This window comes from Thermobia domestica, chromosome 13, assembly GCF_964235325.1.
Source record: "Thermobia domestica chromosome 13, izTheDome1.hap1.1, whole genome shotgun sequence".
Classification (NCBI taxonomy): Eukaryota; Metazoa; Arthropoda; class Insecta; order Zygentoma; family Lepismatidae; genus Thermobia; species Thermobia domestica.
Genome location: NC_137466.1, coordinates 98,453,005 through 98,478,358, shown reverse-complemented (window position 1 = coordinate 98,478,358; position 25,354 = coordinate 98,453,005). Strand labels below are relative to the sequence as shown.

General features: G+C 34.0%; 1 protein-coding gene and 1 long non-coding RNA gene across 4 annotated transcripts in view; one reads left to right on the top strand and one right to left on the bottom strand.

Annotated features, from left to right (window-relative positions):
* The window catches only part of LOC145668378 (uncharacterized), a 226,390-nt gene that overhangs the window by 52,675 nt on the left and 148,361 nt on the right, over window positions 1-25,354 (bottom strand). The gene's annotated exons all lie outside the window — the stretch shown is intronic.
* LOC145669247 (uncharacterized) lies at window positions 17,542-18,761 on the top strand. Its single transcript, XR_014128176.1, has 3 exons — window positions 17,542-17,660; window positions 18,078-18,146; window positions 18,527-18,761. It is a non-coding gene; the product is annotated as an uncharacterized LOC145669247 (long non-coding RNA).

Sequence of the window (25,354 nt, the reverse complement as noted above, 5' to 3'; positions counted from 1 at the left end):
TAAAATTATTCGAATATTAGTTATTCAAATACTTTTTTCTGCTGTTTCTCGAAGATTCATTATTCGAATAATCATTCGTTATTTGAATAACTGTTCATTATCCGAATAATTATTCGAATTACGAATTTTATTCGAATAACGAATTATTCAAATTTTAACAAATACGGATTACTCTCTTTAGTATTGACTATCAATTGTATTAATCTTCTTCCCATTTCTTCTTTTATCCTCTATCCATATATATATATATATATATATATATATATATATATAAATATACAATTGGTAGGTATATATAGTAGGGCGGAGCGAAAAATCACTTTTTTATATATCGAAAACGCAATAGTGCGGAAAAGTTGTCAATTGATGTTGATAAAATACTGTAAAAATTTCGTAGCTGAAATCAAATATCTTCGGGTGGCGAATCGCAAAAAAAGATTTTGTGTATTTATAGGGTATGCAAACCCGCCGTACACACCACTCTTCTGTGTTTCTATGGTAAATGAACAAAAGTATTACCTATATTTCTTATCTTCAGTGGTCTGTAAAATTGAATAAATAATTTCTAGATGATTTAGGCAGATTTGGAACCATAAAATAGCCCCTTTTAGCAAAACAAATTATTCTATACCATACATTGTTCTTGTGGTCCCATATAAGTTTCCAGCATTGCATTAATACGCCGATAAATGTGTTCATTGTTCATTATAACTTTTCTTTCAACACTTCTTTTCCTTTTTAAAAAAAATTCTCGTACTCTTTTATACAGCTTACTTTGCTTCCCTGCCTAAGAATGTAATTTGGACTAATCCAATTCATAGTAGCAGTATTAAAAAGAAACAATGAATTCCGGACATCATCTTCTGATGGCGATGAGTCAAATGATGATTACTTTGCGAAATAATAGGATATTAGAGTTGATTTTAGTTTAGCGTCCCTTTCAGCAGTGAGGCTATATGAGACGTGGACCTACTGATTAACGTGGAATCCGAACCACATGAGCTCCCGCCGGGAATCGAACCCGGGTCTCCCACGCCAATAGGATATTAGAAAAAAGAAGCAAGGAGTAACGACATGTCCTTAGAGCTCTTGTTGTGCTGGTAGGCCGATTTGGAATATTTGATCGTGCAACTGCTTTGATAACAACAGCTGCGATGCAAAGTTTTGGAATGATTGATCCAAAGGTGATAGACCGCTCAAAAATCCGGCGAGAAAGAGAAAAGATACGACAAAAGGAAGTACTAATGGCCAAAGGAAACTTTCGTAGAAGCTAAAACTTTGATGGTCTTAAAGATCAAACTCTATGCAGAAAAGAGACTGGAGGTCGCTGGTTTTTAGTAAAAAGATACCTTACTTGTAAAGATGAAGATAAACACTTGTGACTAATGGGAACTTCAAGATACATATCACAAAAGGAGCCTCAATTGGTTCAGGAAGTAATCCAAAATAACTGTTATTTCGTTAATCCGGAGAATATATTGCTTTCTATAGTTGACAATGAAAGACTTCAAGTCAGGAAAGAGGCATGGAGAAAGATAGCGCAAGGGGAAAGGCTAGGAACGAGAAGAGTAGAGATAATGATAGTAGCAACAGTAGGAGGACGAAACGAGGAAGACCTTCTAAAATACCTAATGAGTCATATGTAAATAAAAAATATGCTACCAACGCGCAATTTCAATGCAAACAATTACACTGACCTTATTAACTGAGAATCAGTTGAAGTGACGCATCCTCCAGCGCTGCCTTGTTTTCCAATTGAGAAATCTACAGTGATAACAACGAACATCAATTCATAAAAAGAGCTTTGAAATATTCCTGTCACATTCAGAATACAGAACGCTGCGTGAAACTTGTAACCGAATCATCTGCATCAGTTTGTGGCAGAGTTAGTTTTATCAGACTTAAACTAAAATCCCAATCTGTAAACCCAAAAGTAGAAGCAAAGGCAAACTATGCTCTCTAAAAAACCAAAGATCTAATTTTGAACATACGTGTATGGATGGTAGGGACCCGTGGGTCGTTTCGTCGTGGGTCCTGGGTCGTTTCACTGAAACAAGCAGAGGGATACAGAAAAAATATGTATTTTGTATTAAGTAGATTGTTATTTTGATCAAATTGGCTATTGTGTGATTCCAAATCTGCCTAAATCATGCACAAAATATTTCTTAAATTTCATATATTACTTAAGTTAAAAAATATAGGTAATACTTTTGTTCATTTACCGTAGGAACACTAAAGAGTTATATGTACGGCGGGTTTGCATACCCTATAAATACACAAAGTCTTTTTTGGCGATTCGCCATCCGAAGATATTTGATTTCAGCTACGAAATTTTTACAGTATTTTATCAACATCACTTGACAACTTTTCCGCACTATTGCGTTTTCGATATATAAAAAAGTGATTTTTCGCTCCGCCCTAATATATAGGTAGGTGTATACAATAGGTATATATATACCTACAAGTTGTTCTTTATATTTCCAACTTAACACACAAACACACACACACACACAAACACTACACGGAGTATTGCTTTTCCTCAATCTTCCCAAATCATTTACTGAAGCTTTCTCAGTTTTTTTTTTTTAATTTTTATGCTTTTCTCCTCCTCTAAAGACTTCTCCACTTCTGTCTTTGCTATCATTTATATCCATAGTTATATCTTCACTGTAGTATTTCTTAATGACCAAAAACAAGACACGTACTTCACTACTTCTATTTAAACTTCTATAGTTGACAAAGTTCCTTTCGTTTCTATCGCCAATGCTTTCTTCTTCTTCTTCTCTCTCTCTCTCTCTCTCTCTTTATCTATCTCTCTCTCTCTCTCTATCTCTTTCATCCTAGCTTCACATTTATTTCCTAAATTTTTGTAACATGGTTTAATATTCATTTTAGATTCCGTTATAAGATCCACATCATTTCCAAAGCGAATTCACTTAATATTTTACCCTAAACCGAATACCATCATCACTATTAGGATCGTTCTTAGTTATTACTTCTCATGAGTAATGCAAATACTTTTCTCTGACTCCCCTTATAATTAACTACGCTTTTCTATGTAAGTTCTTCTATTCTAACTGTTACTTAGAGTACACAAGAAATTAAATTACCACTTAAATGCATACTTTAGATCTTGTTTGATAGCAATAAGCTACTTGCAAAATATTATTCTTGTCACTTATGAAAGCACACAAATGTAAGTTTTGATGAGAACACAACCTCTAACTCACTCACTCACTCTATGGCCTATGAAACTCGGAGATCCAATGCCGCATTCACGAAAGCCCTCCATCACTGACTTCTGTTATTAGGCAACAGGATCAAGTTTCTACTTTGTATTGCTATTTCTGCGAGATTCATCTTAATATTATCCTTCCATCTGCGTCTAGGCCTTCCTAATAGTCTTTTAACGATTGGGTTTCAGTAAAAATTTATAGTGTTCCTACTTTCTTCCATTCTGGCTGCATGGGCTGCCCATCTAAGCCTCCTGGACTTAATAACCTCAACAATATCAGGTAAACCGTCAGGTCCTCGTTATGAATTTCCACCATTCCCCAAATATTCGTCTCAGAATTTTATTTTCAAATACTTTTACTCTGCATTCTTCTTCAAATTAAGTGACCAAGTTTTGCAACCATACAGCACACCAGGCATAATTAATTATCGTTTTATATATTTTAAGCTTCAAATTCTTCGATAGAATTCGCGAAGACAAAAGAGTTTGGACTGAATAAAAATACGAATTCCTTGCTTTCAGTCGACATGTAATTTCTTCGTTGGTATGGTTTTGGTCCGTTAATGTTGGTCCTAGGAATTTGAAAGTGTGTATTTTGTCGAAAGTATTACTCGCTATTTTAACGTATCCACAGTTCGCTGTATTAACGGTTACAGCAAGTTTCCATGTATTTTTTTTTCGCATTTACTTCTAAATCCATGTCCATGCAGGCATTTAATGAAACCTCTGCATTCCTTTCTATTGTCTTCAGATCATCCCCTATTAGGCTGACATCATAAGTACAAGCCATACACTAGTGAGTGCCATTTTGGCACTAGGCCCTGGATTCTATCGATTTCACACTCAACATCAAAGGGTTGAAAACAGATAGGTAACTGACAAAAGCTATTAATTTTACATATCTCAATCTAAAATACAAGATATTTCATTTCCTTCTACTTCCGTATTATATAAAAAGTGCTTCAGAAAATGAATACTTGAATTTACAGCTTCCAGTAAAACGGAAAGTTATTTAAAACGGCAATTATAATTTATAAAAGTGATATATTAAGAATTATTTGTAATAATTAGAAGTAGTTTGCTACAAATCATCCACAACATAATTGCCAATCATAGTAGTTGCTCTTATTTTAATGGAACAGGTATTATTGAGTCAACTTTTTAATTCGCAATCAGCAACATTCATACTAAAGTCAAATCATTGAAAGAGAGAGAGAAATAAAAACTTTCTATGCCAAGTAGGGTAATTTTGTTCTTTTTTTAAAACTGGAATGAATATTCCTTGCATTTTAACAAAATATTTTTAAAAATTCAAAAACAACCACAAGATTTTCTTAATTTCGTTTATATGAGTTTCAAATTTATATGAGTTGAACTAGAGTTCATATAGAAAAGTGTATTAACAACTCTACCATTAGAAGTAATTTTGTATTGTACTTAAAGCCTTCTAACGACGTCTGGGATTTCAGAATAATACCCTCTGGCTGGACTTCTATGAAGGACATCTAGTTTCATGATAAAGACACCATCAGCATCTGTCGAATCCTTGAAATACGCACAAAAAGAGGAAACTATACACACACACACACTACACTGCTGATTACGGGAAGTTCCTATATTTATCGTACGAGTAAAAACTATTATCACATACTAAAATTCTACACAACAATCAAAGTAAAAGTACATGCCAACAAATGGTTTCTGTTCAATACATCAGTTTATAGACAGACGCAAATCATGCATTGTGTAATCTTCTAGTAGCATATAATCAATCCCAACGTACAGTATTATTATCTAACATAATCTAATACAAACCATTATGTAACAAACATCTTCAATTATTTTTGTAAACAAAAGGAAACTCATACAATGTAGTGGGCTAACTTAGAAACAAGTAAAGCAAGGAATATTATTAGAAATATAAAATATAAAGAATAAAATATAGTATTGTAAGATGAAAGTCAATTTGATGCATCTGATAGTGACAAGAACATTTTGATATTTGGAAAAAGTGAAAAAAAAAAAACTTTTAGAAAATTGTACTGAAAACATATTTTTAAGAAAATAACTATTATTATTATTTTAAATTTTCATTTTATTTTTTTTAATTATTATAATTATAATTTTGATTTACAGTGTGCTACAACAACGTAATAGTTGCTGAATATGTTTGGACTGTAATACTTTCGACTGCAGAATTAGAGAATGTAATACCCACACTTTTTTATGTGGTTCTGTCGTAAAGACACAACTAACGATAAAATGTAAAACACTACCCCAACAAATATAACTGTGCTATAAGATTGTGAATATTCCATAAGATTTCATATTATTTCGAAAAAGAAAAAAAATCTAGAATCACTAGTTTTCCTTACTGTCCTTTAGAATAAGAATGTAAAAAATGTTTTATTTGTAGTTCTCATTAGTTTAAATAAGGGCCTGGGATGGTGTTTATCATTTCACTTTGACGGTGCAACTTAGGGAAGGGGATGATATACGAAAATGATCGAAAATGACCGATATTTGTGTCGAATCCCTAGTTTTCGGGGTCCTTTATGTCCGAAATGAAACTTTTTTCTCCCCGTGCGAGGAACGGGCATTCAGCTAGTTTAAAATAAAAATAATAAAGTCCTCTTTTATCACTTGAACTTATCTTTCTCTTATGGTAATATCAACAGCAGCACAAATCACAGATTTCCATCTTAAAAACTGCAAAGATAATAATAAAAGCTGAAATTAAGACCGTATCAGAGGAAGGTGGAAAAATAACTAAAAATAAAGATTCTCGAGAAGGATTAAAGTTGAATTTTACACAATATAAACTAAAACTTTCGAGATAGTCTAAACTCTGGGAAACACTTGCTTCCCCCTCATCTTAGATCCTTTTATATAATAGGACTTCTACATATTTATATAATGTGACACCATGCGATTTTGTTAAAGAGAAGTTTCACTATATTAACAAAGAAACATATTGGAGAAAATGCTGTACTTAAAAAGACACAACATCTAGATAGTTTGCCTACTGCAAGATGGAAGTTTAATTCCTCGTTGAAACACCTGCTTTTAAAATACCAGTCATTACATACTTAACAACAACAACAGATCCACATATTTAACATATTCTTAATATTTAGATGAACAAATCAAGAGAGATGGACAGGTAATTCATCCTCTGGAATATTTAGTGTTTTTTTTTTCTTTACTTCTTTTATTCATTCTTTAACGTGAGAAACGGTTAAGGCAAACCACATTCAAAAACAAGACGAACACTTTTCCCATTACCTCCATGTATTTAAATTAAGATGTAATCTGTTTCCCGCGTTGACATTCTCAACATCCCAATGATTTTTTAAAACTTATTTTTCTTTCTTTCTTTTTCTGATGTTCCCCTCTTTTACACACCGCAGTCGCAAAATTTCACAAACCAAAGTGGAAGGAAATATATGACAGTTGAAAAACGTTTGTTCTTTTTAACATCAATGACAAATGTCACAGATTACATCACAAGAAGCGCTTCTAAAAGAATAAATAAATGTAAAACAAAAAAAGTTTTTACATTTACTTTCCCACACAAGTACCAGGACTTAAAATACTAAACTTCACCACAGGTACTACTGAATCATGGTCTCTTGCGTGCGATAAAAATAAGAAAACATATACAGTGGGTCTATTAAAACATCCAAGTTAAGTGCTTACGGTGCTGTTTCTCATGATTACAACTTAAATATTTTAATCTTTCTTACATTTTTATTTTAAACTATGTAACATGAAGATCATACTCTGTAACACGCTGTACGTAAGTATTTCCACTCGGTCCCAGCAAATATGGTAATGGTCAACTTTACTATCATCTCTGATAAGTTATCCCGTTCTTCAACCAGTTCAATGCGGTGAAGTGGTGCAATGCTAATTTCTAAGGCCGTGTATCTTGACTTCTTTTGTCCCCCAACACAGAAATATCTGCTTGAAAATTTTATGATTTCCCTAAAAAACTGATAAGTTTTTCCGGTTCTGAATTACATTAAAATATAATTTTAAACTTTACGATACAGAAAAACTCGATGAACACACTTTATTTATAACTTATACAGAAAAATTGTTCAGTCAATATGGAGAACCGAAAAGTTTCTAAAACTTTCTTTCTGTCTTTTTTACCCTCTCTCCACGACAAAGTTTATTCTCTCCAGTTACTCAAAAGTAAAAATTACACAGAGCAAACATATCTTTGAGGCATATTAATGTCCTAAAACATAGTACAGGATGGGTCATTTTGATTTATATTTTGAATACTGCAAGCAATAAGTCATGCATACTTTTCATATAGCTTAACAGGAAGTAGGAAGTGTAAAGATGGGAGTTACTGATACATGTTTCTTTCAATGTTGCAGAGAATCATCGTGATGTGACCCACCGTTGAAATTTTGTGTCGTGGAGGCATTCTTCAGTAGTGGAAACTCCTTCATCCTAACAAACATCCTTTTAAATAACATATTGCGTGCTGTTCACAACTTTCGTCAGATCGCAAATGTGAACAAAACACGGTCCCCCAGGAGACCTCGAGCGTCGCGTACTGCAATAAACAGTGCACGTGTGTGCAGTGAGTCATGCCTGTGTGATAGATTCCAATTTTTTTGAGAACGAACATAATGACACCACCAATGAGCGATATTACATAATGTTCCGAATATTTTTCATTCCCGAAATAAGACAACTTGCCCAAGGGACATGTGGAAGGGTAGCACGAGAATGCCAGCAGTCATACTTCTGTAGTGTCAATTATAATCCTTCGACGACACTTTCCGGGACGCCTCATCTCCAAATTCAGTTATATCCATTGGCTACCCAGATCCCCCGATCTAACTCCACCGGACTATTTCCTGTCGGGTTATCTAAAGGACAAGGTGTACACCACAAAGCCCACTACCATTAAATAACTGAAAGACAGTATCCAAAGGGAGATAGCAGCCATCCTACCTCAACCCTGCGCCAAACTGCTGAACATGATTGTTAGAGCCAAAGAATATTCTAGTCAAGGTGGTGCCCATCTACGGGATATAATCTTCAAACAATGAACACAGTGCAAACTCCTTTGACAATGTGTTCCACATAGTTAGTTATAAATGTTGTGTTCAAGATGCTCCACAAATGCATTTTAATTTTAAAGGTCCCATCAATATGCCCCACCTTATATCACTCCCACCCCACCTCCTTCGCCATATGCAAAACGCAACTGACTAAACAATTCTCCAAATCTATCAATGTATAGCAAGCATATGGTGGGAAAAATTGCTTTAGATAACAGACTGAGATTAAAGTCCTCAAGTAGACATATTGAAATCTGTTTGCCAAACTTTTAGTATTAATGAAGATGTAAACAAAAATGTCACTTGTGTTTTTTAAAACATTATCATCTCCAGGTTATTTTCGGCGTTTTCCCTTTCGTTCACCTGGACACAACTTACAATATCACACAGAATGGCATTATAGTTTTCTCAAGCTTTACTTCAGCCCAGGGTGTCCCCCGTTCTTGTGAAGATATACAGGGTGTTTGAAAACATGAATACATGAGCAAAATTATAGACCAATATGAGTGTACAAATACATCATTTCAGAGTTATAGCTCGCCTGACATCCGTCGGAATGAAATAAAAAAGGGGACGAAATGTCGCATGGAAGTCCTATAAAATGTATGGCTACTTTGAGTCTTGATTCTATTAATGTACCAATGGATATGATATGTGTGCCGGTTTTCAGTTCCTGATCTATCATTTTTCGTTTCTAGAAAATCTCATGAATCATCTCTTATGCTTTGAGGCTAACTCTGTCGTTGCACTCTGTCGTTGCATTAAATTAGGATTGTGAAATAATTTCTGGGCTTTCGGCAGCTACGGCCATGTTAGCCCATCGCATATGAGGAATGACGTTTCTCGGTGATCACACTATCCGGGGAACTGGAGAGAAGAGGAAGGAAGCAGCCTGGGACCAATATTTTAGGTACCATCCCGGAATTTTATTGATATGAATGAGAAAGACCTTACTCAAAATGGCTGTCCTAAAAAAAAGTTATCGAACCCGGGACACGAGCGTTAGCGACTATGCTACGTGGGGCCGGCCCACATCCACTGGGGCATTAACGAAATTTGGACTCAAGTTTTTTAGTACCGTATTGTTTCAGATCACCCTATATTTTCCCCACAGAACATAATGCAGAGTTTTCAATTCGAAAATCCGTTTATATTGCCTAATATCCATCCCTTACTTAGACGTCAATAGAATATTTGTGTACTATTCATGATTCACCTGGTGTAAAAGCAAAAATTTCGAAGATTGAAGTCAAGATCACGCCAGGGAACAGGTGATGAGACGCCACTTTAAACAATACATACACAAGTTGCAACACTGTAAATTTAAAGAACATTAATAATGAGTAAAGGGATGGGGTATAAAGAACAAAATGACGAAATAGCTACGTCACGTGCCCATCTAGTGACAAAACAAGAAACAGAGAGACAGAGACAGAGAGAGAACAGTCATAGCTCATAATATGAAAACAGCAGAAAAGACTTATCATTAAGACGAAACACCTTTGCAACCCGCAAAACATAAGGTTAAAATAGAAGTTAAAGCTGGTCATAAAAACACTGTCATTTTCCCACACAGAATCCAGCAATTTTCCGAATGGGCTCCTGTTTTTATGAAAGGACCGCCTTAATAATGACAATAATGAAAAGAGGAGAGAAACATGAGTTACAAAAGGGGGAGGAAGTTAGTTTAAAAAAAAAAGTGAATTCCTGACAGATGATGAGCTCTTAGCAAAACAACAGGAAGAAAAAAAAAGTGTTAGGAAAAAAAATTCTCGCTTTATCGCTTACTGCTCACTTTTATTCTCAACACTTCACGCCAGACATGAAAATATCATAAAGCTTTATTGAGCGCACTTTAAAAATCTCAAACCTACTATGATTTAACCATGCGAAAATCGTAAATACAGCCATGCACTAGAAATTACTAGGTATATAATTAAAAAAAAAAAGTAAAGTTTACTAAATTTTTAAAAAAGTTTACTATCTGCTAGAGTACAAAAATTTACTTCAGTACACAGAGCAAGCAGAGGAAAAAATAACTAATACACTATCTTTTTACCATTGAGCTAGTGTTTTAGTTTTTCCGGTATTTCTTTAGTGTGGTCTGTCTCGTCTCTAAAGGTATGTGTTCCTACTTGGAGAGCTCTGTGTCGTCTCGTTGGCAAGAATGGAATCTTAAAATTAATCAAATACACAGAGCTGCAGCTTGTAAATCATACACAGTGGTACTTTGATAGTCTTAAATTTAGGGCAATATTATAGTATATTTCAATATATATACTGATCCATCAAATTTTCGTATTTTATCGACATTTAAATCTGAATATTGCACTGCCTTCCTTATCTTATTAACCCTTTGCGATACTCTCCGTAAGAAGGCTATGACAATTTTCACTAGTATTGTATGACTTCTGTTAATTGAAAAAAGTTTAAGAGTAACAGAAAAATATCTGCTCTTATAGTCAGGAGCATATGTTATCGAATTTTACACATAAATTGCTTGCATGACGAAACACAATAAAATCTGCATTATTTGTCCTATTTATGGCGTTGTGGTTAATTCAGGGAATTTTTCTTGGGTAAAATTGCAAAGCACAAATAGCTATCAGCATTTCTTCTTCTTTAACCCACCCCATTCATTTTCACTTGCCTTCATCAGGTAACTACAAGGACTAACTACCACCTAGCAAATGAGGTCAAGTCCCTTCTGCTTGTCAAAATGAACGATGTGCTCCCAGAGACTCCAGAAAGATAGCACCGAAGGCCTGGACAGGTTTTCTTTCTTTTAAATGTCCTGTAGTGACATCCCCGGGCTAAAATGAAAGAAAGAAAAAAAAAAAAGAGCACATTCCACAGTCTACCTAGTCAATGGCACATTCCTTACAATCCAGTGATGAACGGAGTATGGGAAAAAGAAGCAAGAGCGAATACATCTTTGTGATGCTGCCAGTATGCTGCATATGGCTATCCCAGTTTGCCTTTCTCTTTCTTTCTTTCTTTCTTTCTTTCTTGCGACTTTTCTGCTGCTGTGGTTTCAAGAACTGGTGGGAAAATACCACACATGATCGGTTCCAGGAAGAGATGCTAGGCTGAGGATATAAATTATATTGTGGAAAGGACTGACAAGTTGTCTCATTGAAAAACAAGAAAAGACAATAGGGTTAGTGGGGAAAGATAAGAAAATTTTTTTTAAAAAAGAAATAACGAAAAGCCTAAACTATGTTGTCTATACGCAGGATAAAATATATATCTATCAATGGCAACTGCATTCCTTGCAGTATTAGCAAAAAGGTTCGTATTATGGTATAATTGGATCTTTCTTTATGAGCTCACCTTTTCTGAATTTGGAAACACACAACCGGAGAGAGCAGATTTTCACGAATAATATATGAACAGCAGAATTTACGGATAACTAAATATATAATTTCATTCATAATTTCGAACAATTTGATGTTATTTATTTTGATAAAATAAGAAAGAATATTTTTAAACCACCCAAAGTATTAACAATCACATGTAAACACTCTTGACCCTCGCTTTTCCACTCTAAATATCTGTCTTCATCTTTTATGAATAGAACTGTTTAAAGGTTTATTTTATTTCATTCATTCAAGATCTTATTGCATGCGTAAGAATCAAAATATTGAGCCCACTCTCGTTATAGTAATCAAAAAGTTCGTCAATTCTGATTCAAAAGCGTAACTCTAGATATGACAATTGTATAAGCGAATATATTGTATAATACAAGCATTCATGCTGAAGTACTTACATACAATCGATTAATTTGGCTTATTTTCATCTCTAATCAGAATGACTATCACATGATGTATACTGCTTTCCACGTTGGTCTAATGGCTAGCGCACGTCTTTGGTACACGTGGTTCCGTGTTCTCGATTTCCGGTGGGAGAGCACAAAAATTTAATTTTATTAATGTCGTTTCCTTTAGGCTAAAGCAGGGTTTCTCAACCTGTTGCACACAAGCAGCTATTGGTAGTACGCACAACCTATAGTGGTATTAATATTCTTTGGTTGTACGTCGGTGGAAAAGTTTGAGAACTCCTGATCTAAAAGGCATAATCGTGAGAAAGACCAACATTACATATTGCAACCTTTGCATACTATTAATTTACTGCTTGCAAATTCTTCTATATTGCAATTATATTTGTTCACTTCATTATTAATATATGGCAGTAACTTTCTGTATTATACTGTATTTCTGTACTTGCAGCTCTATATTTTTACCTTTCATGTATTTTATTTTCCTCTGTAAATTTTTATATTTTATCTACTTTCTAACTGGCGTTGCCAACCGTCCGGTATTTTACCAGACAGTTCGGTTTTTGACCTTGTTCGGTGTTCGATACGACCTCAAAACCGAACACTAAATGTCCGGTTATTTTTCCTCTTACTAGTCATATTCTCAGTTCTATTCAGATTATTTTCCAATGACGAAAGGAATCGTTTGTCGATGAACATGGTTAAAGCAGAGCTTATAATTCGCTTTGGTATCGACCTGTCGTACGCCGACTTGCTGAAGAATTGAAGGCAGCAAAATTTACTGAACTTATCAAAGCTGTTAAAGGTCAACAAAAGTACGTTTTCAAGAGCGCAGCTAGCACTGCTTCATCCTCAGCTACATCTTCCAATTAAATAATGCATCCAGATCCAGTCAAATATGTAGGCATTGTGAGACATTATCAACCCCAGCGAAGCTGGTAAGACTTATTTTTCAAGTATATTTTGTGCATGCTATAATTATATTTTTAAATATATTTGCTTTTCTGTTTTAAATATGATGTATTATTGATGGTGGATTACAAAAATTACATGTGCCGACTCAAACAAAACTGGAAAAAGTAATGCTTCAAAAGTAACTAAAGTTATTAAACTTGAACTCCGAATCGCTCAATTTTATGTGAAGTCACGTTGTTCACATTTTTGACGAGCGATGATGTCAGTATCTTAAGAATGTACGTATTCCAGGGGTGTCCGGTATTTCCATTTTCAAAACCCTATTTTTAACTTAAATTTTCATTTTTTCTTATTCAATTTTGTAATTTTTTTTCAGAATCTCATTTTTTTCTTTCTTCTATCATTCTTTGACTAGTGAGTGTTAGATAGTGAATTGGCATGGTTGCATCTTGTATGCTTTAATAACCATTTTGAATTTCGAACAACACTATTTGAAGTGCATATTTTCTTCTTTCGTGTTCTATTGCGCTTGGTGTTGTACTATTCGCAGAAGAGACACTTTTACCCATTCATAAATAACTTATATGAAATACACGCATGTAGCATTCTAAGAGGGAAAAAAAATGTAAGAATCTTTTACTAACAGCCTTTTACATCGAAAGAGAAGGAAAGTTTGAAGATCCATCTTCGAGATAAAAAGAAATTCTTAGACAAAAATGAAAAGAAGCTGCAGGCCACACACCGCAAGCAGGTAAAGGACCACCAGCTGACGAATTATACATATTTGTTGCCTCTGACCACCAATATATTTTTTTCTGACATTTCCCTTATTTCTCGTACTACCATATCAGCAGTAAATATTCTTGATGCGTCTTTAAAAAAAGAAAATATATATATAAAAAAAAGAAGAAGTAAAAGAATCACAAATATTGCTCAGAGACAACACGAATAATTCTCAATTTTCTTAAAAGTTTTCGAAATATAGTAATAATAGTAAAAAACAGTGTCAGTGTCTCATGAAATATTCTACATCTCATCTTCCAACCAGAAGGTAAGACACACCCATAGTAGGCACGCAGTATAGGGGTTCAATTCCACGAAGAAGAGACACCTTTAGGCTTCATAACAAAAGAATCTTCACTTTAAAATAAAGGACGTTTTGTCTTCCATTGTCCCTAATAGTAATATATGCCAGTAGCGTACCTTTATTCTTCTTTTCATGTTATACAATGAAATGTGTATACCGCATGTGTGTGTCCGTCCTTCCCTGATTTCTCTACTCCGCCTTTGTCGTCTTTTAAATGGCAACAATGAAATTGAATTTCTGCCTTCTTTACATGTTACTCTGGTATTTAAAGAGATCCATATTTTTGGAAAACAAAAACATAAAAGAAGATTCATACATAGTGTCGTGAAAATGTGGAACACATCAGATTTAGTTGTGTGCACGCAAAGTTTTATGCACTAGCACGTCTTCAGCTACCTACTTTACAACCAGCATTACAGACAGACTTTGGGAGTGGCTCCAATATACTGGCATATATCCACTAGCAGTTTTCTCACATATTGGGTTTTGCACGAAGACAATGTACTAAATATCATTCTAGATAATAATGGAAGGGAGAGATCCTATATCTTTCAATCCTATTATTGCCGGTTAAAATGTCATTCCTAAAAATACCAAACAAAATAACTAAACAATTTATTGATCACTAAGAGCTGAATATCTAAAACATGTCATATTTTTATTCTGACATTCTTTTGCATGTCTAATTATATAGAAACATATTTCTGACTCTTCTAAACACACAAGCATATACTACTTTCATTGGACATATAAATGAATATTTTAGCTATATTTCAGCTTCAGGTCATATTTGCACCCGAAGTTATATAAAAGCATATTTTTGGTCATATTGTAGGCAAGTTCTAATTATTACTCAGAAATATGTTCTTCAGTATTGGCAACAAGAGAAGTGCCATTCAGCTTTCCTCTCTGTGGGCTCACCAATGTGATGAGATCGATGCTTTGGAGCTTAAAGGAATTTGTTCAGGACAAAATAACTTTTTTAACTTAATAAATTAATATTTAGAAATATAAAACAAATGTATATATTTATTTATTTTCTCTGGGTCATTCTGTCATATTTTAGATCCAATTTTGCTATTTTTCAAAGCATAAATGCATGCACATTTTTAAAGTTTTTAAGGTCACGAAAATTCGAGCTGCCATATTTATAACACTAAGACTTTCACTAGATCTTTTTTATGACAAAGCAAGAAAAGCCAATTAATATTTAAAACACTAAAAATATGTCTGTGCATTATTAAACGTATTTCTTACAGACGGATCACGTAAGCAACTTTAAAAAAAATATATATATATATATATATACCTCTTCCATATCTATCTATCTTACACATATGATTATTTATCAAATCGTACAAGCCTAATGGAGACAATGAAACCCCGAAACATGCATATATACATACTTATCACACCAAACAACACATGAACATACATAAGAATTTTGTTAAATTAGCTTTGCAACCAAAGTTTTTGATATTCAGGGAATTAAATTATTTAGCTATTTACTAACATACCTAAAGCTAACAGAAAAATATAGATTTTAAGAGAGTTATTCTACGTATTCAGGAACTTTCAAGTGACAAGCTTTTAGTTTGAATTTGTAAAAAAATATTTCTTATTATTTGTACTAAATCAAATTTGTCTTATTGTAGGTAATGTAAGATATACGTACACTCTGCATTTGATGATTCCGTGTAGTTTGACGTACTACATAGGTACGTCAAGGATGATAAATAAATAAATTACCCCAAAACGTTTCCTTTATTACTCGATAAATTAATACATCTTGTCTTAAACATGGGAACATTATAATTGATTGACAGAAGATTTAACGTCCATTTTCAGCAGGGTTGCCAAATAAAAATAGTCAAAATAAGGGACGGGTTGACGAGTTTTAATAAGTATTAAGGGAAGGGTTTTGATAAACATGATATAGTGGTAAAAAGTGAGCCAGGCATCAAATAAAAAGAGTAATCATTTTAGACTGAAAGAAATACAAAAGTATGAATTAATACAAAGAGTTATTGTACGAAAAATTAGGTAAACATTACTTTTAAAACATTGGATTTACGTTACTTAAACTTCCTTCAAAAAATCGTACTTCACGCTGACTTAACTGCACTTATAGTCTTTTTCAACTTTGGGTTTTTCTTTAGGCTGTCGTAAAACTTATTGCCGCTTAAAGTCCAAGAGTTGATTGCTATTATAGGTTCAGTTTTCATCAACTGGGCAGAACACATATTGCTTATGTCAGTCCATTTCAAATTCGTATGTGAGAAAACTCTTTCTACAAATGAATTTGACAGTAAGGATGCTTACAAAAAAGGAGACGACCTTAAATAAAATTGGCAACTCAGAGCTTTTCTGAAAAAGCATTTGCCATTTACTGACCACACTCAAGACGACTCATTAAAAATTGCGGGCTTTAAAGTCGTTGTCTGAGATAAATTTGTCATTTGGGTAAAATACGGGACTTTAGCTGTCCCGTATCGAAGCTCCCCAAAACGCGGGACAAAATCATAAAAAAAGGGACTGTCCCTTAAAATCCGGGACATCCGAAAACCCTGATTTTCAGGGTTATGGCTACACGAGACGTGACATACTGCTTGGAGTAGCATGCGATCCATTACTAAGGTTAGTATCCGAGGTAAACTACCCCGACCGAGGATCGAAGTGGGGACAACACAGCCATCACCATGAAACAATATTAAGTTCAATATGAAGTAGTTATATCACTTTTAAAGTATGTTATAGTCATGTGTGTACCCAGTAGATCACATGACTAATCTTCAAATATTATTGTTACGAGAAATTGATTTAGTAACATATGAAGGGATCTCAAACATCGGAAGAGGAGGAAGCGGATATGAACACTACTATTTCACAAACATACATCCTTTTTCATGGAAGATGTGCAGTGCAACTTCCTGTTCAAGACGCAGGAGTCCTCGCCACGATGTGTGCATTCAGTCTGGTGGTATAGAACATTTCCTTTTCCTTATACATTAAAACGATGACATGGCATCTCGCGATGTAGAAACAGCTCGAACAACGCGAGGCGACAGAGGTCTGTCGTTAACAAGAGCGAACTCTGGAATTAATGAAATCGAATAACGCATTCTAAAATAGATGTTGATATAATCACGTCCTTGATATTAGTGCCTTTACCCGAAGTCAAGACGCAAAATATAAAATTCTTAATGCGGTATACAAACTATATTTCAGGTTTCAGGTATGAATTAGAAAAAGGAAGAACAAATTAGGAGATAAACATAATGACAAATCCTACAATCTAGGTTAAAGGTAGGTAGAGATTACACATCTCATACAATTATGAAATAATAGTAGTAACAACAATTTGACAAAGAAAAATATGATACCAAGTCAACATAATACCACAATATTGCATTCACATAATACAATATCCTCTTGTTTCCAGCTATTGAACAACTTGTCCTTATTTTCTCAAATATAATGTACTAGTTCCGTGGATCCCATTGCTCGTCGAACCCAGGCATCCTAGTGTACATCTACATCGTGAAAAGAGAGTATCAGGTAAAAATTCTATCCTTTCTTTCTCTTAGATGTATGTAGATTTAGGTTAGGTTGTATCTCCCAGCTAAGTACTCGTCTTAGGTTTAGTTTAGGTTTCGGTCAGGTTACATTAATATAATGTTAATCTATGGTAGTGTACTTATGTGGCATTTCTTAGACGGTTCATGTATTTGACAGCCAGCCAGACTTTGAACTTTAACTTTTATACACATATTTTTAATCTATAATCATAACTCATTACTTAATTCTTCGGTAGTCATCACTTCATCATATTCCATTATTTTGATTACTAGATGTAGTAATGCTTCTACTCAAAAATACTTCGTACATATATTTCAATTATTAATTAAACAAGATACGTAGTTTCTTCGTAACTTCGAAGTGTGGTGCCATATATATTTATCCTATTCTTTACAGGAATGCTGACTTCTCATGCCACTACCTTTTGCTTGCCTACGTGAATACGAACCCAAGACTATACTTGAGGTAAGTACTGAAACATCTGCTGTCGATTTTGTTCTACTAAAATTTTGTTTAATTTGGTAGCCTGAATTAGTTTTCATCTTTCGAGAATTGGCATGGGGTCTCATTGAGTAAATACAGGATTCAATTGGGTCCTGACCCTCTACCCTCGCATCATTGCAAACGACCATTACATCATGCACAGAAATTCAAAACGAAATCAATAATCGCACAAATTCAGTACTTTAACAATAAACAATACTCTGCATTTAATGGAATTGTTTTTAAGGTGCTTTTGCACTTAATTACACATTTTTAAACCAAATTATTTTACTTTTTAAAAATATTATATAACTGAAGTTTTGTATATCTTGTTTATATCTGGATTATTTCTTTTCTTTCAGAATACGGATCGGATGAAATTCCGTAACATTATTGCCAACTTTACAATCAGCCATTCGTATGAACTTCTTTGGACAATTCAGTACAAGAGGATATTTAAAATAACGCAAACTAATATTGTGAACGATTAACAATATACAGGTAAGTATGCAAAACAAGACGAAAAATAGCATCAAAATTGCTAACGAAAATGAAAACATATAAAATAGTAACTCTAGACTTGTAAGACATAAACAATTGTAATGCCACGCTCATAGTAATGCATTATAGATGGACTGCAAAAGGCTTACAGTCTCTGCTGTTTATGTATAGGCTTACAGTCTCTGCTGTTTATATATAGGCTTACAGTCTCTGCTGTTTATGTATAGGCTTACAGTCTCTGCTGTTTATGTATAGGCTTACAGTCTCTGCTGTTTATATATAGGCTTACAGTCTCTGCTGTTTATGTATAGGCTTACAGTCTCTGCTGTTTATGTATAGGCTTACAGTCTCTGCTGTTTATATATAGGCTTACAGTCTCTGCTGTTAATGTATTAAACTCTTCTACTTACGATCACAGAATAAGATATAATAAATGGATTCAGAATTTTTGTGCAATCGTTCAAACTTCCACAAGAAATTTCAGAGACTTCAAAGTCTATTTTACCTTTTTAAAGTCCTATCTCTTCCACTTCACTAACACTATTCTTTGTCCTAACCACCTTCTAACGAAGCATTTAGTAAGGAAGAGTGAATTCAGATATAAGAGAAAATATAACCTATTTACCATTCCTTGCATCATACTTGTAACTTTTTCCATACGGATGTACCTTCAAAAATTATTCAGTGACCAACTTATTCAAAGATATTGACAAGATAAAAAAAGTATCACAGAATAAGAAACAGAAATCCAAGTTAATTTTATATTTATAAAGATATTTCATAAATGCTTATAGAAAATTTAATACATATACATATTTGGTCTAGGAATTAATTCGTGCGGTTTTACAAAAGATGGCGTAACTAGCTTATTGTTCCATAGTTTCGTTGATCCAAACATGCGTTGAAAACTACTGTCATTGAGCATCTTGTTTAGTATATGTCAGTTGCTTGAAGCGGAAACAACAACATTTTTTCTTCAACTGAAAATGGCGCATTTTGTGCCTGATAAAGTGTTTTTGCGGGGAGTTATTCTTCATTGCTTTAACATGAAGAAAAGTGCTACCGCAAGTCATCATATTTTAGTGGAAGTGTTTGGTGACCATGCTCTAGCTGAGCGAACGTGTCAGAAGTGGTTTGCACGGTTTAAAGGTGGTGATTTCAGCTTGGAAGACCAAAAGCAATTTGGACAGCCAAAAGAATTTGAAGATGAAGAATTGAGAGCATTGCTTGATCAGGATTCGTGTTAAACGCAGGACGAACTTGCAGAAGCATTTGGAGTTGAGCAAACAACAGTTTCCAAACGTCTCAAAGCCATAGGAATGATTCAAAAGATGTCTTATTGGGTTTCACATGAATTGAAAAGAAAGACGTTGAAAGAAGAAAAACCGTTTGCGAATTGCTGCTTCAAAGACAGAAAAGGAAGGGATTTTTGCATCGAATTGTAACTGGTGATGAAAAGTGGATTCATTACGAGAATCCTAAACGAAAAAAGGCCTGGGTGAAGCAAGGTGAACCAGGTCCTTCACAACCGAAACGAGATATTCATTGTGCAAAGGTTATGCTGTATATATGGTGGGATTTGAAACGTGTGGTGTACTATGAACTTCTGAAACTTGGTGAAACTATTAATGGACACCGCTATCCACAACAATTAATGCGTTTGAACCAAGCTCTGGCCTGAAAACGACCAGAATGGAATAACAGGCATAATAAACTTATTTATCAAGATGATAACGCTCGACCACATGTCGCAAAACCGGTCAAAACCTATTTGGAAAATGTCGGATGGAAAGTGTTACTCCACCCGCGATATTCACCAGACACTGCTCCGTCTGACTACTACTTGATCGATTGCATGAATAACGATGATAACTTCTTCAGAAAATATCGAAAAATGGATCTTTGATTAGATTGCGTCAAAAGATGAGGAATTCTTTCGACACGGAATCCGTAAATTGCCTGAAAGATGGGAGAAAGTAGTGGCTAGCGATGGACAATATTTTTGTTAACGTATTCATTTACTTTGTTTTTGAAATAAAGCTTCAATTTTTATTAAAAACCGCACGAATTAATTCCTAGACCAAATATAATGTAACTTTTAACAGATTTTATTAAGGTGGAAAATTCTCTGTAATGAAGTCCGAAGCACATTTTCTAAAATACTAAGAAAACATAATTTTATCATTCACAAAGACAAGCCAATTTTAAATTCTGTCGTCCCATCTTCTATAATTTTCACATTTCATGAACTATTAATAAATACTAAAATACATACAACGAGCATGCTGATTCAGAAAAATCTCTGCACGCGGAGTTTAGTGTTAGTTTCTATCAATAGTATAAACAATAAAAGTACAATATTCCAATCATCTCTCCTCATTCAATATAACCTTCAACTATATTATCTTTTAACTAAATCGTGACCACGTAATATTTCTGTGACGTCAGGGGGAGCTGCTAATTCGCTTTTGCTTTCGTTTATCAAATTAGAAAACTTTTAGAGTTTTTAAAAAAAATTATAAAAAGAAAGAAAAAAATACTGAAAAAAAAGTTGTGCAGTCTGTAATTGGCAAACCGTGTGAACATGCCACCGGGTAGTCTCCGGTCACGTGGTTTTCATAAAAATTCTCAAGTGGGTGCACGACATTCATAATCCTGCAGGCGCACTTTTAATATACTTCTTCGCACATATATACAGACTAACAGACTACTGTTTGCCTTGGCGACTGGTTGACTGCTAGTTCCACTGTCCACCGTCTGCACAAATAGATGCTCAAAGAAACCAACAACCGAGGGGGCAGTTGACGATGAAAGCACTTTTACATACGCAGGAGTAACAACTTAAGGAAATAAACTGACACATTATTTCAAGTATTAACTTGGACCAACCTTTATATAAGTCTAACTTTTCATACTTACCGAAGTTTTCAACGAGAACTCCGATCTTCCTCAGCAGTGTTCTTTTAAAGCATCAATAGCAAACTTCTAATCATATTACATGGTATCAATAGTTATGGTATAGAAGTATCAAGCAAAAACCTTTCTTCTATATATATATATATATATATACACAAATACATTTGTATGTATACAAATACCTCGCTATCATCAGTACCAAACAAAAATTGCACTCTTAAATACACGGCACATGTACAGAGAAATAATTTTATTGGAATTCGTGTTAGTACATTGTGTGAAATACTAATAATAGTGTGTCAATCAAAAATGTGTATACCGTGTGAAAAATGTTTTGCTGGAGTGTCTATTTCTGGATAATTAAGACAAACCAAAGAAGCAGAAAATCTGCTGAGTGGTTCCCGTTATTCACAAGTAGCAGATCAGTATTGTTTACAGTCTTAAGGTTGTAACCGTATAGTTCCAATCTGGAAAGTTTTGAATAAAATCAAGAAAAGTATCAGAGTGGTCCTGTGGAAGTTCAGATACTTAAGGAGTGCAATATATTTTTTCGATAATAGCGAAATATTTATATGTATTTTTATTTCAAGAAGAAAGATTTTTGCTTTATACTTCTATACCAAATGATTTATGTCATATAATGCGATTAGAAGTTTGCTACCGATGCTTAAAAAAACGCCCCAGAAGAAGATTCCATTTAAGATTTCGGTAATTATTATATGATAGACGTATAATAAAGGTTAGTCCGAGCCAATACATGCAGAAGCAATCATATGTTTCCGATATACATTTTATATTATATTCTGATAATACCTTAACTTAATTAGTTCAAATCTGTATCTCAAAACATTTAATTTAATGTTTCCAATTATTTATTTTAATTTGAGATGTTTAAGAATATCGGTGAATTTGTGCCAGTGCTTTTATAATATTTTAATTGTATTTTGTATAATTTAACTTTCTCTCTCTCTCTTATATATATATATATATATATATATATATATATATATATAGTGCATACAAAATTTTCGTAGAAACACAAACACCATGGGATCGCGACTGAAATCCATTAACTTGATAATTATTTTGTCCATGTTTTTGCAGCTGACAGAATTTTACATATCATTTCTCTTGAATTGTGCAATTCATACAGTAAGAAAAATAAAAACTCCTCCAATCAAAAGAAGTATTGATACCAAGGGTGCTTAATCAGTCCCAGCCGCATTTTCTCCAAATTTTCAAAATATTTCGGAAATCGAAAATTAAAGCATTAAAATTTCTCTGTATAATCATTTAGTTTTTAGCAAATATTACTTTTGTAAAATAGTTTGTATTCCGGTAATTTCCCGTCGTCAGCGAATGCATCTTCAAATTAAATAGACATTCTCATAGGCTTAAAATGACGAACTGACCAACGGAAAACATCCCAAACTTATTGAACACTTAACAGAGTATAGTCTTTTATACTTCGTATCAGAAATATTACTGCATTATTCTTTGACTTCTGTTATGGTATATTGAAGAAGAGTGAAAGAGCACCCTTAAGTATGCATATCAGTCCCATCCCACATACCGTCACATTCTTCAAAATTTGTATAAGTTTAAAAAAAAATCTTCACAATTATTTAGTCCTTAGAAAGTTTCTGATATAATAGTTCGCTAGTTTCTAATATTAGTGGAATACTTAGCTTCTATCGTTGATATATTCTCTACTGTGAAAGAAGGTTTCAAATTAGAGTACATATATACAATAATCAACGAATTTTTGGTTGTTCCCTGCAGCCATTTAGTTATTGAAGAATAATGTGAGCAAAGTAGATAATATGAAAGGAAGGAAAAGTTACCGTTGTTTTTCTATATACGGTATTGAAGTGAAATTACTAAACAGAACTAAACTCAATGATTTTGCTGTATTTCTTTAAAATAATTATAGCAATATTAATAGATTAACAACAGATGAAACTGTGATACGTGAGTAATCAATTAATTACCCAGTGATTTCTTTTACTCAGTGATAAAATTATGCTGAGTTTATAACGTTTCACTAAGGTTCTCTTAGTTAGATTTAGATTCTTTAGTTAGAACATAAAATGATTCGTAAGTGTCTACGAATCATGTTGGGTGTACTGTCTAATAAATGTCGAAGTATTAAGAATTTTCATTATCTTTTGAAATTTCTAATATTTTTACTACTACACTACTTTTTTTTTTTTAAAAAAAAAAAATCTCAAATACATATTCCAATTCCCATTTTTAAACCTTCAAACATTTCTTTGTTTGTGTAGTAGCTTTTGAGGTTAGCGATTTTTCTATATTTTCTAGAGGGTGTGAACCGAAGATTGTGTTATATATATATATATTTTCGTTGATTACCGGAAACTGAGATGTACACATCCATTGCTTCAGACTCCGTTCTCCCTTTACTCCTTAATTTCTAAATCTAATGTCTTCTTTGTAACCTTGAACATCCTCTATGTACTTTTGAACCATTTTCCCCTATTGCACTCGCTGTGCGTATTATTGTTCTTTGATTGTTGCACACTTTTCAATAAATGTTGAAAGTGTGTGTACTGTAACGTACCATGAACATTCTTTATTGTGTGTACAAATTCGTGCAGGAATTGTGGATAAATTTCAAATAGATTATATCGTAGTGCTCTGCACTGATCTTCACAGGGAGGGAAAAAAAGTGTCAACGTTGTTCCGCATACGTAGAGAAGCATGGACCGTGAATTGACGCTTTACTATACAATATCTTGATTTCTTGGTCCCAAAGGTCAGTCACGTCATGGATAGTGCCCATGCGTGCTTAATTTGTACGAAATCCGATGATTCGAGATCACCACAAAATCTTCCTGTTTTCCTGCACTGACATTTGTATATAAATCTTTCATTAATATAAATACAAATTATTAAAACCAGCTTTCAAATGGAACGAATTTAAAACACTTTAATAAGAACTTTGTTTGCCCACTTTAACTTAATCTATTAATTTATATTAAACACCGGAGGTAGTTCGTAATGGCACCACTAGATCGCTCCACAGTAAACGTATATTCCTCTCGTTCTCTCTACGCTACAGACCAGGTCCCATGTGACAGGTGACAAATTGCCGAAAAGTTCATCAAGGGTACCAGTTGGGAAGGCAGGTGGTAGAAGGAATTAAAAAGAAGAAAGAAAAGAAGGTAGAAACGAACTTGCCACGTCATAGAATGGAAAGAGAATCAGCTACCGGACCTCCGCGTTACTATTTAGTTTATACACAAGAGAATCAGGTAGGCCCTTCACCAACTGATCTCGTCTGCTCTCTACGTCACATCCTGGGAAGACGGAGCGGAGAGCCCCGCGGCCGAACCAAGGGAGCGTTGACCCGACCGACGAAGAGCCCGGCATCACTCCCTGCCCTGCATGACTAACACAACACACACCGTCCAACAACTCGTTACTTGGTCGGTCTTCCTCTGGTTCACCGATAGATTAGCGCAGCGAATGGTAGGCAACCTATTCTCGCTTGCATATTATCAAAATTGTAAATAAACAAACAGGAAAGGTACGTATTAAATAATAAAGCTATTATTATCTCCTATCATATACAAATAAAGAAACGAAACAAAATTATATGATTACATATATTTATTAGTTATTAATGTGGTTCTGACCAATTAGATTAAGTATATGATAGGAGTCTAATAAATCCAACCTCGCGGGATTTGGGAATAAAGCTTCCCGATTACATATTTATTTTAAATATTATACACCGTTCTACAGAAGCT